We start from the raw sequence: 16,879 nt of genomic DNA, 5'->3' as shown, positions 1-16,879 counted from the left end.
CGGGTCAAGGTCAGAATTTGGACATGTCATTACTGTTCTCCCCAAGCACCCTTAATCCCAATGCTGTGATGACGGTGGTGGTGATGGTGATGGTGATGGTGGCGGATGTGCTCGGTTATCGTTGTTTTTGAGGTGGTGTCTTGGATCGATATTATGGTAACTATTTTGACGATGCTTGTTATTGTTGTGGTTATGCTGGTGATGGTTATTTTTCTGATTGTGGTTGTGACTTTTTGTTTTTTTTTAATCCAAGACGGCGAGGTGGTAGCGTCACACTCTACATGTGGCTGGCGCCTAAGCTGGTGTAATATTCTCCTCATATACCAACATTTATTAACACCTTGTCGGTCCTGATGATAACTATACAGACTCTGACTCACAAACATAGCCATTACAGCACACATCACATGCATCACCTTCTCTACACACCCCCTTTCCCATTCGTACATCACCAGCACGTGGAAGTTATTTCTGGCTATCACTCTCCCTCCGACAAGAAGTTTCGATTCTTCAGTGAACCGCGTATGGAATTACTGTTTTACAAATACGCTTTTGGTGGTGACATAGATGAGTGGTAGAGGCAGGTCATGTGGTAGTTGTGATTTTAGATGTACAGAAGTAGTGTAAGTCTTTGTGTCGAAATAGTTGATGGTATTTAAGTTGAGATGGTAGTAGGTAAGACGTGGTAGATATGGTTGCGGTAGTGATGGTTGTGGTGAGAGTTGTGGTGATAGTTGTGTTGATGGTGGTTGTAGCTGTGATTGTGGTTATGATTGTGGTTGTGGTGATGATGGTTATGGCTGAGCCTATGGTGGTGGTAGTTGTGATTGTGTTAGTAATGATTTTAGATGTAGTGGTGGTGGAGGTGGTGGTTGTAGTTGTGGTACTCATTCTTGTGGTTGTTATAATGTGTCTAGGCCTGGAAGTTATGAAAGTAGGAGGCACGGTTGAGATGCTGCTGGTGTTTGTGGTTGTTTGGCTGTGATAGTGATGGCTATTTGGACGGTGTGATTGTGTGCTTGTGGTTGTGAGGGTGATGACGCTGTTTTATTGGTGGTTGCGTTGGTCATGGGAGTTGTGTTAGTGGCGGCGGTGACAGCTGTGTTGGTAGTAATAGCTGTAGTGCTGGTGGTTGTGGTGGTGGTCATAGCAATAGTTGGGACAGTGGTGGTTGTTGTGGTTGTCGAGGTGTGTGTGGTAGTGATAGTTGTGGTAGTGGTGGTCGTTCTGGTCGTCATGGTGTGTGTGTGGTGGTGATACTTATGGTAGCGGTGGGTGTTGTCACAGTGGCGGTGTTTTGAGGGTGGGTGAGGTTCAGTCCACGAGGGCAGGGGAGCCGCGCCAGACCCTCATTCTTCAAGACCAACCATTTACCATTTTAATTTACTTTTTTGCATACGAGGGGGCGAGGGAGGATTTGTGGAGGTGGGGGGAGAGGGGAGGGAAGGGGTGAGGAAGGGTGAAATTGAGGAGTAAGGCAGGTGGGGGGGGGGAGAGGGATGTTGGAGATCAAGGGAAATGGGAAAGGGAGGAAAGGGAGAAGGTAGGAGAAGAAAGAGGAGGAAGACAGGTGGGAAAGGGAGGGAAAGTGATAGTGGAGAAGAGGTTAGATGGCGTAGAGAGGGCAGAGGAAACTGTAGGTGGGAAAGTAGTGAGGAAGTGTGACAGTGGGTGGTAAAGGAAGAAGTGAAGTGGGGTAATGGTGGGGAGATGGGTAGAGGAGAAACAGGGGAGGTAAGGAGGTGGCTGAGGGGTCGAGAGGGGTGATGGCTTGGAGGCGGGGAGGAAATGAGAAAGTAGCTGGGAGGTGGGGAGGTCCAATAATGGTAATAAAAGGAGACAGGGGATGGTGGGGAAGTAAAGAAGGAGTAAAGCGGAGAGAAAAAAGGAAGAGGAGAGGTGAACATTAGGGTAGAGGGAGAAGCGAGGAGGGGTGGGTAGCGAATGGATAAGGTGTTTAAGGGGATAGAGAAGTGAAGGCAGGAAACAAAAAAGATAATTGGTGATTGTAAGGGAAAAGGATATGTGGTAGGTGAGGTGGGAGAGGAAAAAGAAGGTGTTGCGGATAGAGGGTGGGAAGAGGGAGGGAGAGAAGAAGAGGGGAATGGCGGGAGGTGGGAAAGGACGAGGAGGGTATTGGGGAGGTGAAAGGGGAAGAAGATGGGGTGGTGAAGTGAAAGGGGAAGAGGGTGGTAGCAGTGGAACAGGAGGAGGAATGATGGAGGAGAAGGAAAGGTAGAGGAAAAGCGATTAAGGAAGTTAGAAGGAAAGACAGATGGGGAGCAAAGTTAGGTGGGGAGTTGGAGGCGAACAGGTTGTCAATGACGACGTGAATAAAAGGGACATTTCTAATTTACTGACCCTTCTCCATTACGGAGGGCACGCAGGACCCCTCTGCCCATAATTATTAGCATTATAGATGGAAGAGTTAACAGATATTCAAATTACTTTTTCCTTTTTTAATCTATCTTTCCTTCTGCCGACGATTACTAGTCTTACACACAGACACACAGACACAGACACACACACAGACACACACACACACACACACACACACACACACACACACACACACACACACACACACACACACACACACACACACACACACACACACACACACACACACACACTCACCTGCATTGGCCAAGGTGTAATATTAACGCGATAGTCAGTGTTCTCATACAATCCTTCAGGGGGACGTAATCACCATTTCCCTAATTCGATATTCTCGGTTTCCAGGCCATTACACACACGCCACTCCGCCAACACGCGTGGAGAGAGAGTGGCACAGTGCATTAGGGGGATAGGCGGAAATAGGGAACTGAGGAGGCGAGAAATGGGGAGGAAGAGGAGAGGAAGATGGATGGGGGAGGGAGGGAGGAAATGAAGTTGTGTGTGGAAGTGGGAGAGAGAGATAGAGGGGGGGGGGGAAGCTGGAATATGAGGGAGGAAATGAGAACTGAGGTGGGAGGAAAGTGTTAGTTGGGTAAAGAAAGAGAAGTGGAGAAGGTGGGAAGGAAGTGGGAGGAGGAAGGAAACGAGGGAAGTGGAAGGAGGAAAGGAGGAGCTGAGATAATGAAAGAGGGAGGGAGGGAATGGGGAGGGGGGAGAGAGGGCGGGAGGGAGGGCGGGAGTTTCAGACGAGAGGGAGGAAAGGAAAAACAATCGGGTAGGAGAAGGGAAATACGGTCATAACCAGGGAGAGAAAGAGAGATTGAGGGAGAAGAGATGAGACGAAGAAAGGAGAGAAGGAAAAGGGAGGGAAATGGGAAGTAATATAATGAGAAGAGAGGAAGCAGAAAGGAAGAGAGAGAGAGAGAGAGAGAGAGAGAGAGAGAGAGAGAGAGAGAGAGAGAGAGAGAGAGAGAGAGAGAGAGAGACGGGTAGGAGGGAGAATGAGATGATTTGGATGCGGTGATGAGAAGGAAGAGGAGGAAGAGGACAACAGCGAAAGAGGAAGGAGAGAAACTGGGAGACTCTGGTGAAGAAGTACTTTAATAGAATAAGAGGAAGAGCAAGAACAACAACAGTCCAGGAGAGAACAACAAAAATAACAAAAAGAAGAGGAGAGAGAGAGAGAGAGAGAGAGAGAGAGAGAGAGAGAGAGTGAGAGAGAGAGAGAGAGAGAGAGAGAGAGAGAGAGAGAGAGAGAGAACGCAAAGTATTAGTAAAGCAGAAAGCAAAGAAACTGCAGTAATGGTTTTAAAAAAGAAATATAGCAGAAAGAAGATGAAAAAAAAAAAGAAAAACTCGAAGGCGGTTTGGAAAAGGAGAACGAAGACACGAAGCTAAAAAAAGATGCTGGAAATTCAGGAAAATGAAACGAGAAAAGAAAGGAAGAAAAGAGAACAAAACATCAGCAGAAAGAGGAAGTGGCAGAATAAAGAAAAAGACTAAACAGAGAAGCACTAATCGAAACAGGGGAAAAGAAGAAAGGAGAGGCGAGGTATAAGGGCAAAAGGATCAGAGATAAGGGGAGGAAGAAATGGTAGAAATTGGGAAAGGAGAAAGAATAAAAAAAAAAAAAAAATGGAGATGAAGGAGTACGCGAGGAAGAGGTGGCAACGGAGTGACGGAGTTACAACATGAGTGTGCAGACAAAGAAAATGGGATTAGAATCAGAGGAAAATGACAAGAGGAATGGGAAAGGAACTAGAGGGAGAAGAGGGGCAAAGGAAAGGAGAGAGAGAGAGAGAGAGGGGGGGGGGAAGGGAAGCAGTCGAGGAGGGAAAATGTAATATATGAAAAGAGGAAGAGATAAAAACAGTAACACAGAGATCGCAGAAAAAAAAAAAAAATAATGGACATGGGATTGAAATGATACTACTAGCAAGAAGAAGGTAGAGGAAAAAGAGAAGAAGAAAAAGAGGAAGGGAGGGAGGCAGATGAGGAAGGAGATTAAATGAATTGAAATAAATGGAAGGATGGGAAGAACGCTGACGAAGAAAGAAGTAAAAGAAAAATGAACTAAGAAGCAGGAAACTGACGGTGGGAAACGACAGTGAAGGAATGATGGTGATTTATGACGAATGACGGGAGGCAATGAAATGAAGAAGGAAAAAGAAGAACGAAAGGAAAGGAGGAAAGAGCGGGAGGGAGAATGGGTAGAAAAGAGAAAAGCAAATGCAATACAATACGAAAAATATAAAAATCAAGATGACTGCAATAGACCGAGTGGCCGATACCAGACAAATGCTGCCCAAGTGTATGACTGCAGGAGGAAGACAAGGATAGCAAAGAAAAAAGCTCCTTCAAACCCACAAACAGCAACTGGCAGGAAAAGGTGAAGAGGAACACCATGCAGCATGAAAGAACACGGATAGAAATGTTACAGGAAAGGACGAAAAGCATAACACGAACTGTATTGGGACCGAAAGAGAAAAATATTGCTGATTTTTTTTTTTTTCGGTGCTCAGGTGACAGGGACGACTTTTTTTTTTTTTTCTTGGCTTATTTCAATCATAATTATGTCTGTCTGTTATATTTTCACCGCTATATCCAAGTAGCATCAACAAACATCGCAAATTAACTTGCTGCCTTCATTCACTGATTTGCTTTCACATCTGTACGTTCCCATTCATCTGAAACTGAAATACGCTTATCTGCCCCAAAGCACCATGTAGGGATAAACAGCTGTAATAATCCATATCAGGTCAAAGATTCTGTGGCTACCTTATGTAGGAGGTAACGTAAAAATTTTAGCACCATTTTTATTTTTTTTATTTTTTTGGGGCATACTTGGAGTTGACCTACCATTCTGATATTTCGGATATTGGCAGTAGAGGCGAAGATGATTCGACTCTAGCCAATCCTAGTTGAGTCAAATGAGTTCGATTAGGTTCTTCAAGAAAAATACTTTGCCAGCAGCGCCGAATCCTACGCTCCGACCTTCAAGCTTCGGCAATTTTAATCTTTATGGATGTTTCTCTAGTTGTCATTCGTCTTTTTACTTTACCAGTTTAACAACATGTAAACCTAACACTGTGCACCCAACCATTATTGATCCTCAAGTTTACTTTTAAAGCTTTCAGGGAAGCTTACAGCTTCAATGCAGTTTATCTTCTTCATTTGAGCCACTACTCCACTACCATTGCAGTGTTTACTTAAGGTAGTTATCACCTGAAGTAGGTAGGGAACAAGAAGGGTGGAGAGGAAAATGAGAAGAGAAAAAGAAGAAGAAAAGAGAAAGAAACTCAAAAGGAGGAGCCATATCCAATAAATCTTGCCAAAAGCTGAGGCAGAAAGGAATCGAGCAGGAGGAAGGAGAGATGTCTTTGATGCCAAACACTCCTTATAAATGTTGTCCTGCTCTCTCTCTCTCTCTCTCTCTCTCTCTCTCTCTCTCTCTCTCTCTCTCTCTCTCTCTCTCTCTCTCCACGCCAGGAGTTAATGAAGCCAATAGAGGAAAGGAAGGTGTGAGGGAAGGAGGGTTAAGAGGGGAGGGTGGGAGAGGAAGATTTGAAGGAGAAAGTAAAGAAGGGATGGAGGAAGAAAGGAGGGACTAGAGAGAGGGAGGGAAGAAATGAAGGATTTGTAGATCAAAGAAAGCGCGAAGAGAGTCGGTAAGTGATGGAGAGAAGGCATGATTGAAGGAATATATATATATATATATATATATATATATATATATATATACACACACACACACACACACACACACACACACACACACACACACACACTAATAGGGGTACCCGGCGTTGCCCGGGCCAAAAACGCGAACACTCTAATCCTATTGGTTCTAGTTCAGTCTTTCTACTCCAGCAAGATCATGTACCTCTTGTGTTTATGAAGAGGGATTATAAGACGTCCAGGGACTCTCTATTTCAGCTTTTCTCAGACTAACGCACAGTATTTGTGGGCACTTGCTATTATCGGTGACCTCATATGACCTCGGAGGTCAACCTCACATAACGTATGTCCGAACTGGATGTCATGTGAGTCTCCATCCCAAAAATTTGGCTGCAGGAGTACCCGACGTTGCTCGGGCCAAAAACGCGAACACTCTACCGGTGACCTTAAACGACCCTGATCTGAATTTTGACCCCCCTAAACCCATTCTTGGGTCACGCTAATTTAGCATATAAATGATTCTGGTGGTCTCTGGCCCTTGGTTTGAGCGTGATTGATGGACAAACAAACAAACAACGAGGCTTTCATATATATATATATATATATATATATATATATATATAAAGTATATATATATATATATATATATATATATATATATACAGTATATAAAGAGAAGGAAGGAGGAAAACAAAAGAGAAAAATAAGATCAGAGTTGGGATATGGAAAGGAGTGAAGAAGAGAAGAATGAGAATGAGACTGGAGGGAAGGATAAGAAGGAGGGCAACGACACAAGGGAAAGAAAAAGAAGAGTAGTGGAAGGAGAGGATATATAAAAAAAAAGCAGGAAATGGATAGACGGGGAGGAGGAGAGTCTTGGTGTATTGAAAGAAAAGCAGGAAATTGAAAAAGAAAAGAAGAATATGATAATGGTGAAAGTAAAGAGGGAAGGAGAGTTAAAATAGGAAAGGGAAAGAAGGATAGATGGGGAGGTAGCAAGAGTAGAAGATCTGGAAGGAAAGGCATGGCACAGAAGAGGGGAAGGAGGGATAGATGAGGAGAAGGAAGGACAGAGGAAGGAACGGAGGACATTAATAAGAAAGAAGGGAAGGATGATTGGCAGGCGAGGAAGGAAAGGAAAGAGGTAATTTAGAGTATGGTGAGATAAAGCAAAGAAAATAAGATTGGAAGTGATGAGAGGGAGGAGGGGAAAGGGACGGAGAGAGCATGGGAGAGAGGCAAGAAGACTGAAGGAGTAAGAAAGGGAGAGAATGAAGGAAGGAAGGAAGGTAAGAAATGGGAGGAAAGGAAGGGGAGAATGAAGAAGGAATGGATGGAACAGGGTAGAGGGAGGAAGGGGAGATGTGTTAATCATTATGTGATCAGAGGAAGGGAAAAGGAAAGGACGAAGAAGAGAATGGGAAGGAGGAAATGATGGTGTAGGGAGAGCTGTGTTAGGGATGGAATAAAATTGAGTGAAGTGGGCGAGTGAAAGAGTGAGAGGATGGAATAAGAGGATGTGCTATTGTCGGAATGCTGAAAAGTTTGGGGTTGATGAGAGGGTACGATGGACGGATAGCTGTGGAAATGAGACAGGGGGAAGTGGGAAGGTGGGAAGAACACTCGAGGTGAGAGCGAAAGAAATATGAAGAGTGAGAAGGAAAGAAGGGTTGGAACAGGATGGAATGGTGACTGAAGTGAGAGAGAGAGAGAGAGAGAGAGAGAGAGAGAGAGAGAGAGAGAGAGAGAGAGAGAGAGAGAGAGAGAGAAGATAGGTGGGAGTCAACGATGGATGGAGAATGAGTGAGGGTGGAGGACAGGAAAGTGATGAGAGAGAGGGAGAGGGAGGGGGAGAGGGGGAGGGAAGAGGGTGAGAGAGAGAGAGAGAGAGGAAATTAGGGGAAGCGTAGAATGAATGGTGCTGGTGTAGAGGGAGGGGGAGGGAAGGGAGGGAGGAAGAAATTGAGGTAGCTTGAGAGTGGGAGGAGGAGAGAAAGCAGCAGCAGCAGCAGCAGAGAGAGAGAGAGAGAGAGAGAGAGAGAGAGAGATGAATGGTAGGAGGTACAGCGATGAGCAAAAGTTGGCCGCACCTTTCTGCCGTCTGTGGCAATGGAAGGTGTTGGATGAAGTATTTCGATGGGATAACAGAATGAAACACACACACACACACACACACACACACACACACACACACACACCAGTTTGAGAAGGAAGGCTACCCTCGATCGTTTAGAGATGAATGAGAAATATAAATGCAAGACACAATGAAGAGGACTGTTGAAGAACTTTTGCTCACGGCAGTACGTGGTGATACGGAATGAATTTGGGAATGAAGGAGGGAGGGCTGGAGGGAGGGAAAGTGAGTAGGAAGAAGGGAGGGAGGAAGACGAGGAAAGAGGGAGGAGGGCAAGGGGGGAGGGAATGTAATTGAGTTTCTCATTTCGGGAGTCGAAGTTGGTGAGGGGTCTGACGTTGTCCTCCCCCCCCTTCTCTCTCTCTCTCTCTCTCTTTCTCTCTCTCTCTCTCTCTCTCTCTCTCTCTCTCTCTCTCTCTCTCTCTCTCTCCACAACGCTGAAATGTCCGTTTTCAGACTTTCTTACTACTTCCTCTTCATCTCTATATTCTATCTAATTCCCCCTTTTCATTTACTGTGTACGTACTTTCTAACATCTTTCCCCATCCCATTTCTTCTTTTCTTTCCTCCCCCTCCCCACCTTCCCTTCTCCTTACTTGTCCCTCAGTTTACCGTTTAACTTTCCCCTCATCTTTCCATATATCCCATGCCTTTGTAATTTTTCCTTTTTTCTTCTCATATCCATTTCTTTTCCCCTTACTTTCATACCTCACCTATTCTCCTCTTAGACTTTCCCTTTCTCCTTCCTACCATCACCCTGTATTACATCCTTTTCCGCTTTATTTCCTCCACAGTATTTTATTCCTTCCTCACTTCCTTAACATCTTCCATCCTCACTCATATTTCTCTGGCTCACTTTTGCTCTCTCTTTTTGTTAGGGTACATGTCGCCACCGCCTTTCTCATCTACTCCCAGTTTTGCTTCTATCATTATTTCCTTGTCCCACTCTTCTTCCTCTCATTCCGCTTCCATTGTACATTCCCTCCGTCCATTACTTCCATTCTCTCATCTCTCCTCATCTGCATTCCATCTCTCCCCTTCCTCTCTTCCTCTCTCCCCACCCGTTCCTCCAATTGAACGTGATTTTATGATTGAAGGTCCGCCCATCCCATCCCAGCTCCAGCCTGAGGGACATTGGCTGGCTACTGGGGGCACTGGTGTGGATGGGGGGGAGCGAGGGGATGATGGGGAGACCGGAGAAGATGGGGAATGGGTGGGTGGGAGGGAAGTGGTGGAGGAGAGGATGTGGAATGAAGGAAAACGATTTGTGTGGGGGGGGCATGGGATGAGATGCTGGGTGGGTGGGTGGGTGGGTGAGTGGGTAAGGAGTGTGGACGATGTGGGAAGGACGGATTGGGTGGGTAGGTGGGAGTGGCGGGTGAGAGGGGCTGGAATGGTAGAAGTGGAGATGAAAATTAAATGAGCGATGATATGGGAGGCAATTCGAGGCAAGTGATTGGATATACACTTGTGGATGAATGAGAGGCGCCGGAGTGGGGCGGAAAGATTAATAAGGGTGGGGCTGGGAGGGAACTGGAGGATGATTACTGGATAGGGATCGGATAGTGGATTAGGAGTGATGAAAGTTGCTGGAGTGAGGAGCGAGTGGAATGAGAGGAAAGGATTAATGAGATATGGTTTGGGGATGGGAGGGGGAGAAGTCTAAGTTGATAGTGGGATGAGAGATGAATGAATAGATGGGGATTGGTGATTGAGAGATGAGGGAGTGGGAGGAATAGTGGGTGAGGGGTATTATGGGGGAATTCAGAGCAAGTGATTGGATGGAGAATGGATGGATGGTTGTGATGGGTTGGGGGAATGATGTGAAAGGTTACCAATGGAAGTTAAGGTTCAGTGGTAGGAATGGGGTAAGGGCTGAGTGGTTGGAATGGAGTAAGGAATGAGTGGAAGGAATGGTGTAAGGAATGAGTGGAAGGAATGGGGTAAGAATTGAGTGGTAGGAATGGGATAAGGAATGAATGATAGGAATAGGGTAAAGGTTGAGTGGTAAAAATGAAGTAAGGAATGAGAGTTAGCAATGGGGTAAGGATTGAGTGGTAGGAATGGGAGCAAGTGTTGAGCGGTAAGAATGGGTTAAGAACTGAATGGTAGGAATGGGGTAAGGAATGAGTGGTACGTATGCGGTAGGGACTGAGTGGCAGGAGTGGGGTATGGACTGGATGGGAGGAGTGAGGTAAATGTAGAATGGCAGGAAAGGGAGGAATGAAATACCAAGGGATGGGGATTGGGTGGATAGGAGTGTGAGAGGGTGGTAGGAAGGGACACTGAATAAGTGGCTGTGAGAATAACGGATAGTGTGAGAGTGGAAGGCTGGTTGGGAATGGGTTGAGTCCGAGGTTTTTGAGTGGGGGGGGGGACGGGAAGTGAGGAAAAATGGAGAAGAATATAGAAAAGGAGGGAGCAGAGTGATGTGAAAATGAGGAAAATGGGATGATGGGGATTTGGAGGGACTGGCGAGTGGGAAGCGAGAATGCGAGGTGCTGGGAAAGTCTATCTATCTATATACCTAGGCTGCTTCCCCCAAGGAAAGGGAGGTAGCCGAGACAGGACGACACACTCTCCATTTACTCATCCATTTAAACACATTCATTCACATCTTAGCCCCAAAGGGGAGAACGGACAGATCCTCACCGCACCACACCGCACAAGGGTCAACTGCGCAATGCAATCAGTGACATCCGCAGCAGGGCCCGACAGCAGAGCTGGTTTACCCCTGCCACATCATAACATACCCATCCCCTTACCCGCACCTGACCTGACTAGCTGATCAGACCAAATGCGGGAGAATATCCCCTCAGGGCTGCGTCATCACTTATTTATTCACAATTTCTCTCCATTTATTTCTGTCACGCACAGCCACTCTTCCTTGCTCGACATACATCCCTCTCGCATCCAGCGCTCTCTTCACACTATCCATCCATCCTATTCGTGGTCTTCCTCTCAGCCTTACACCTCTCACATCAGATCTAGTTATCTTTTTCACCAATCGCTCATTATCCATTCTCTCCATATGCCCAAACCATCGCAACACCCTCTGCTCAACTCTACCAGCCATCTCCTGAACAACTCCAGTTCTCCTTCGCACTTCATCATTTCGCACCCGATCCATACGCGTCACTCCACACATACTCCTCAGACACCTCATCTCCATTACATTCAAACTTTTCCTCTCTGCTACACCCAAATTCCATGTTTCAGCCCCATATAATGCAGTCGGTACCACAACACCCTCATACAGCCTTCTCTTTACATCCATTCTAAGCGAACGACATTTAAACACTTTTTTCATTCCTCCCAGCACCTTTCCTACTTCATTTATTCTAAACTTCACTTCTGGGAAATGGAGAAAAGAAAGAGATTTTGGAGAGGGAGAGATGGTCTGGGAGGGAGTGAGAGTGAAAGGTGACTAAGTTGGAGGAGAAGAAATGGAAGAGTAAGGAGAGCTGGGTTAGGGATGAAAGGAAAATAAATGGAATGGGTGAGTGAAGGAGCGAGAGAGAGGATGGAATAAGAGAATGTGCTGGTTGTTGGAATGCGAAAAGTTGGAAGACTGGAAGGGAGGGTCTGAATGGATAGTGTGAATGGATAGTGAAGTGGAAGATGGTGAGACTGATGTTGAAGGCTATGGGATGCAAGGATGGTACAGGAGGGAGTGCGAGGCTTAGGACTGCATGGGAAGGAAAGGAGGGTGGAGTAATGAAGGTGGTTGAATGGCAGAATGGGGAATGAATGTAGCAGGCAAGTAAGAGGGAGAGGGATGGAGAGGATGTGAGAATGAGGCAGGAGGGAGTGGAAAGGTGGAAACCATGAGAGAGAGAGAGAGAGAGAGACAGACAGACAGAGACAGACAGACAGACAGACAGACAGACAGAGACAGAGACAGACAGACAGACAGAGAAAGTTTAGTAAAATGGAAAGGGTTGAAGTGCGAGAGTGGTTGGAAAGCAGGAATGAAAAGTAAGGGGCGCTGAGAGGAATAAGAAAGTGGGTCGGGTCGAGCTGCGTGTGAGGGAGTAAACACGAGGGAAGGGAGGAGAGGGAAGGGAGGGGATAATGGGAGGAAAGAGATGGAAGGGTGGAAGAGTGAAAGGTAAGGGAATGGATGGGACTGAGAGAAGGAATGAGAAAAATGGAAGGGTAGGTATGAAGGGAGAGAGGAAGAGGGATGGAGTGGATGAATGAGAAGGATGGAATAATGGGAGGTAATAAGAGGAATGGGATGGATGGGAAGGAAGGCAAGGAGAGAGGTATGGAGTGGTGGGAGGGAGTGAGAGCGATGGAATGACAAGGGGATGTAAGGAGATGCAACAAGAAGGAGCATCACACTGTACAATACCCGTGCCCATCAAATGATCTAATGGCATTAAATTTGACGTAACCCGTGACCTTGCCTTTGGACGGAGTACCCTTAAAATCAAATTACTTCTTGCCAGACCGACCCTTAACCCTTCCACCAGGTTTGATCCGAATCAGATCAGAACTCTTTCATTTTGCTCACACTGAGACACACGGGTCGAACTTTGACCTTGCCATGTGACCCTTGGCCTTTGAGTCATTGTTTTCAAAATCAATCCCGATCTTTCTTGAGTAGCCCTTAACATTTCCACCAAGTTTGGTCTACAACGCATAAAAGCTGTTTAAGTTGACATTACTAGGTCAAATATTTACTTAGCTCTGTGACCTTGACTTTTGACCTATACTTCTCAAAAGTAATAGGTCAGCCTCCTGACTATCTCTTTACCCCTCCACTATATTTTGTTGGAATCAAACAAAAATTGTTTCGTTTAGTTCACACACACACACACACACACACACACACACACACACACACACACACACACACACACACACACACACACACACACACACACACACACACACACACACACACACACACACACACACACACACACACACACACACTTCGAGCAAAACAAAACGCTTGCTCACCCAAATATAATGAATGAGAGGGAGTGTGAGAGAAATGGGATTGAACAGTTGGAGAAAGAGGGATGGAAGAATGGGTGGGAAGGCATGGAATAAGAGGAGGGCATGAAAGGGAGGGAATAAATGAGAATGAAGGGATGGAATGATCTGAAGTGAGGGAGGGAGAAAAATGAAACGGAGGGAGGATATGAGAGGCATATGGAAAGGCGAGGGTGTAGTATATGAAGAGAATGTGTTAACTTGAGAGAGAGAGAGAGAGAGAGAGAGAGAGAGAGAGAGAGAGAGAGAGAGCGCTCAGGTAGCACAAAATGAGGGTTAAGGACACTTTGGGGAGAAGTTGAGTAGAGGATGAAAAAAGAGAAAATGAAATAAAGAAAGACAGCAAATTAATGAATAAAGGAGTGAGAGAAAATGACCCTCAGTTACTGAAGATAGAAAAGTAGCTGATTACTAAGATTAAGAGTAGGGAAATGATTTAAGATACGAGGGAAATCTAAAGCTAAGAGAGAAATATAACGTGAACTAAAATGAGCCTCTTCAAATAAGTGACATCTCTTTTTTTGTTCTTTTGTTCTCGCTATCGCCGCACAGTTATTTTCTGCTTAAAAAACACCTCTACTAATGATTTTACTAGTAGCTTGGCAGAGAATGATAGTAAAGGAGTTGGAAGATGCAATTATTAATTTCTTCACACAACACTGTGTGTATATATGTATGTGTATTTATATATATATATATATATATATATATATATATATATATATATACTGTATGTATATAAACAAATTATTCTCTTCATTTTAGCTTGGACCTCCCCTAGTTAAGGGTTAATTTGTAATATCGTCCTCCTTCCTCAACCTGCCATTTTCCCCTTTGCTACTCCCTTTCTCCTCACCTCCGTGTCCCTGAATTTCTCCTTTCGTTGTTCCTGTTCTGCACACCTCCTCTGCACACTGTCGTCTCTCCTCCCTGTGCCCCGTTATTTAGTTTTACACCCTCTCCGAAATTTAATCGGTCATTTTTTTCATGGTTCCATTTTTCAGTGTCATTCTGTTACCTACCCCATTCTTCCTTTCTCTCTCTCTCTCTCTCTCTCTCTCTCTCCTCCGCTTCTTCACCATCCCTTCCCCCATCATCTTTCTCTTCTTTCTCATCGTCCTTCTCATTCTTTCCCCCTCTTTCTTTCCCGGATCACTAACTTTCCTTCCCCTTTTTCACCCACCCCTCTTCCCTCTCTTTTACCCTCTTATCTTTCCCTCACCTGCACATCCCCTCTTTTCCCCTCTCTGTTTCCCCACCCTCTGTCATCTTTCCTTTATCTTTTATGCTTTTCTTTCCGTCCTTCTCTTTCCCAGGTCTCTTTTACTCCTCCTCTCCACCTCTTCTCTCTTTTTCAATCCCTCTCTCTACCCACTCCCTGATTCCCCCCACCTGCCATCTCCCCTCCCCCTCGCGTTCCCCATCCCTCTCCCTCCTCCCTCCCTCCTGAGAACACCCCTTTAGTATTCATGGCCAAACGACCAAACTGGGTAGGTAGTGTGAGGGAGTGATGGTGCAGTTTGAGGGAGTGATGGAGTAGTGTGAGGTGATGATGGAGTAGTGTGAGGTGATGATGGAGTAGTGTGAGGTGGTGATGGAGTAGTGTGAGGGAGTGATGGAGTAGTGTGAGGGAGTGATGGAGTAGTGTGAGGTGATGATGGAGTAGTGTGAGGTGATGATGGAGTAGTGTGAGGTGGTGATGGAGTAGTGTGAGGCGGTGATGGAGTAGTGTGAGGTGATGATGGAGTAGTGTGAGGTGATGATGGAGTAGTGTGAGGTGATGATGGAGTAGTGTGAGGCGGTGATGGAGTAGTGTGAGGTGATGATGGAGTAGTGTGAGGTGATGATGGAGTAGTGTGAGGCGGTGATGGAGTAGTGTGAGGGAGTGATGGAGTAGTGTGAGGTGATGATGAAGTAATGTGAGGGAGTGATGGAGTAGTGTGAGGGAGTGACGGAGTAGTGTGAGGGAGTGATGAAGTAGTGTGAGGGAGTGATGGAGTAGTGTGGAGGTGTGATGGAGTGACGGAGTAGTGTGAGGGAGTGATGGAGTAGTGTGGAGGTGTGGAGGAGTGATGGAGTAGTGTGAGGGAGTGATGGAGTAGTGTGGAGGTGTAGAGGAGTGATGGAGTAGTGTGAGGGAGTGATGGAGTAGTGTGGAGGTGTAGAGGAGTGATGGAGTAGTGTGAGGGAGTGATGGAGTAGTGTGAGGGAGTGATGGAGTAGTGTGGAGGAGTGATGGAGTAGTGTGAGAGAGTGATGGAGTAGTGTGAGGCAGTGATGAAGTAGTGTGAGGGAGTGATGAAGTAGTGTGAGGGAGTGATGGAGTAGTGTGGAGGAGTGATGAAGTAGTGTGAGGGAGTGATGGAGTAGTGTGGAGGAGTGATGAAGTAGTGTGAGGGAGTGATGGAGTAGTGTGGAGGTGTGGGGGAGTGACGGAGTAGTGTGAGGGAGTGATGAAGTAGTGTGAGGGAGTGATGAAGTAGTGTGGAGGAGTGATGGAGTAATGTGAGGGAGTGATGGAGTAGTGTGAGTGGATGATGGAGTAATGTGAGGTGATGATGTAGTGTGAGGTGGTGATGGAGTAGTATGACGGAGAAATGGAGTAGTGTGACGGAGGGATGGAGTCATGTAATGGAGTAGTGTGACGGAGGGATGGAGTTATGTGAGGGGGTGATGAAGTAATGTGAGGGAGTGATGGAATGGTGCGAGAAAGTGATGGAGTAGTGTGAGGGAGTGATGGTGCAGTTTGAGGGAGTGTGGAGTAGTGTTAGTGATTGATGGAATACTCTGAGAGAGCGATGGAGTAGTGTGAGGGAGTGGTGATGTAGAGTGAGGGAGTGAGGGAGTTGTGTGAGGGAGTGATGGTGCAGTCTGAGGGAGTGATGGAGTAGTGTAAGGGAGTGACGGAGTAGTGTGAGGGGATGATGGAGTAGTGTGGGGTGATGATGGAGTAGTGTGAGGTGGTGATGGAGTAGTTTGAGGGAGTGATGGAGTAGTGTGATGGAGTGATGGAGTAGTGTGATGGAGTGATGGAGTAGTGTGAGGGAGTGATGGAGTAGTGTGAGGGAGTATGGTGAAGTTTGAGGGAGTGTGGAGTAGTGTTAGTGATGGAATACTGTGAGGGAGTAATGTAAGGGAATGATGGTGTAGGGTGAATGAGTGGAAGTGCAGTTTAAGGGAGTGAAGGTGTAGTTTCAGGGTGTGATGGAGTAGTGTGGGGGACTGATGGAGCAGTGTGAGGGAGGAGTAGAGTAGTGTGAAGGGGTGATGGAGCAATGTGAGGGAGTGAGAGAGGGGTGTGAATGAATGATGGTGTACGATGAGTGAGTGATGGGGTTGTAAGGGAGTGATGAAGTAATGTAAGGGGGTGTTGAAGTAATGCGAGGGAGTGATGCAGTAGGGCGAGGGAGTGATGTGTAGGACGAGGGAGGGATGGAGTAGTGAGGGAGCTATGAAGTAGAAAATATAGTGCAGCGTGAGGGAGTAGTAGCAGATGGAGTAGTATGAGGGAGTAGTGAAGTGACGTGATGTGGAATGTGATGTAGTGTGAGGGAGTGAGGGAGTAGTGTTAGGGAGTGAGTGTGTAGTATGAGGATTAGGTTGATAGTGTGACTTCGAGATAGATAGTGTGAGGACGAGATAGATAGTGTGAGGGATGGTGGG

The sequence above is a fragment of the Coenobita brevimanus genome, chromosome 54 (assembly GCF_032717465.1).
Source record: "Coenobita brevimanus isolate Jiangsu-jjx chromosome 54, ASM3271746v2, whole genome shotgun sequence".
Classification (NCBI taxonomy): domain Eukaryota; kingdom Metazoa; phylum Arthropoda; class Malacostraca; order Decapoda; family Coenobitidae; genus Coenobita; species Coenobita brevimanus.
The sequence above is the reverse complement of the archived record's forward strand: the minus strand, read 5'-3'. Positions refer to the sequence as shown.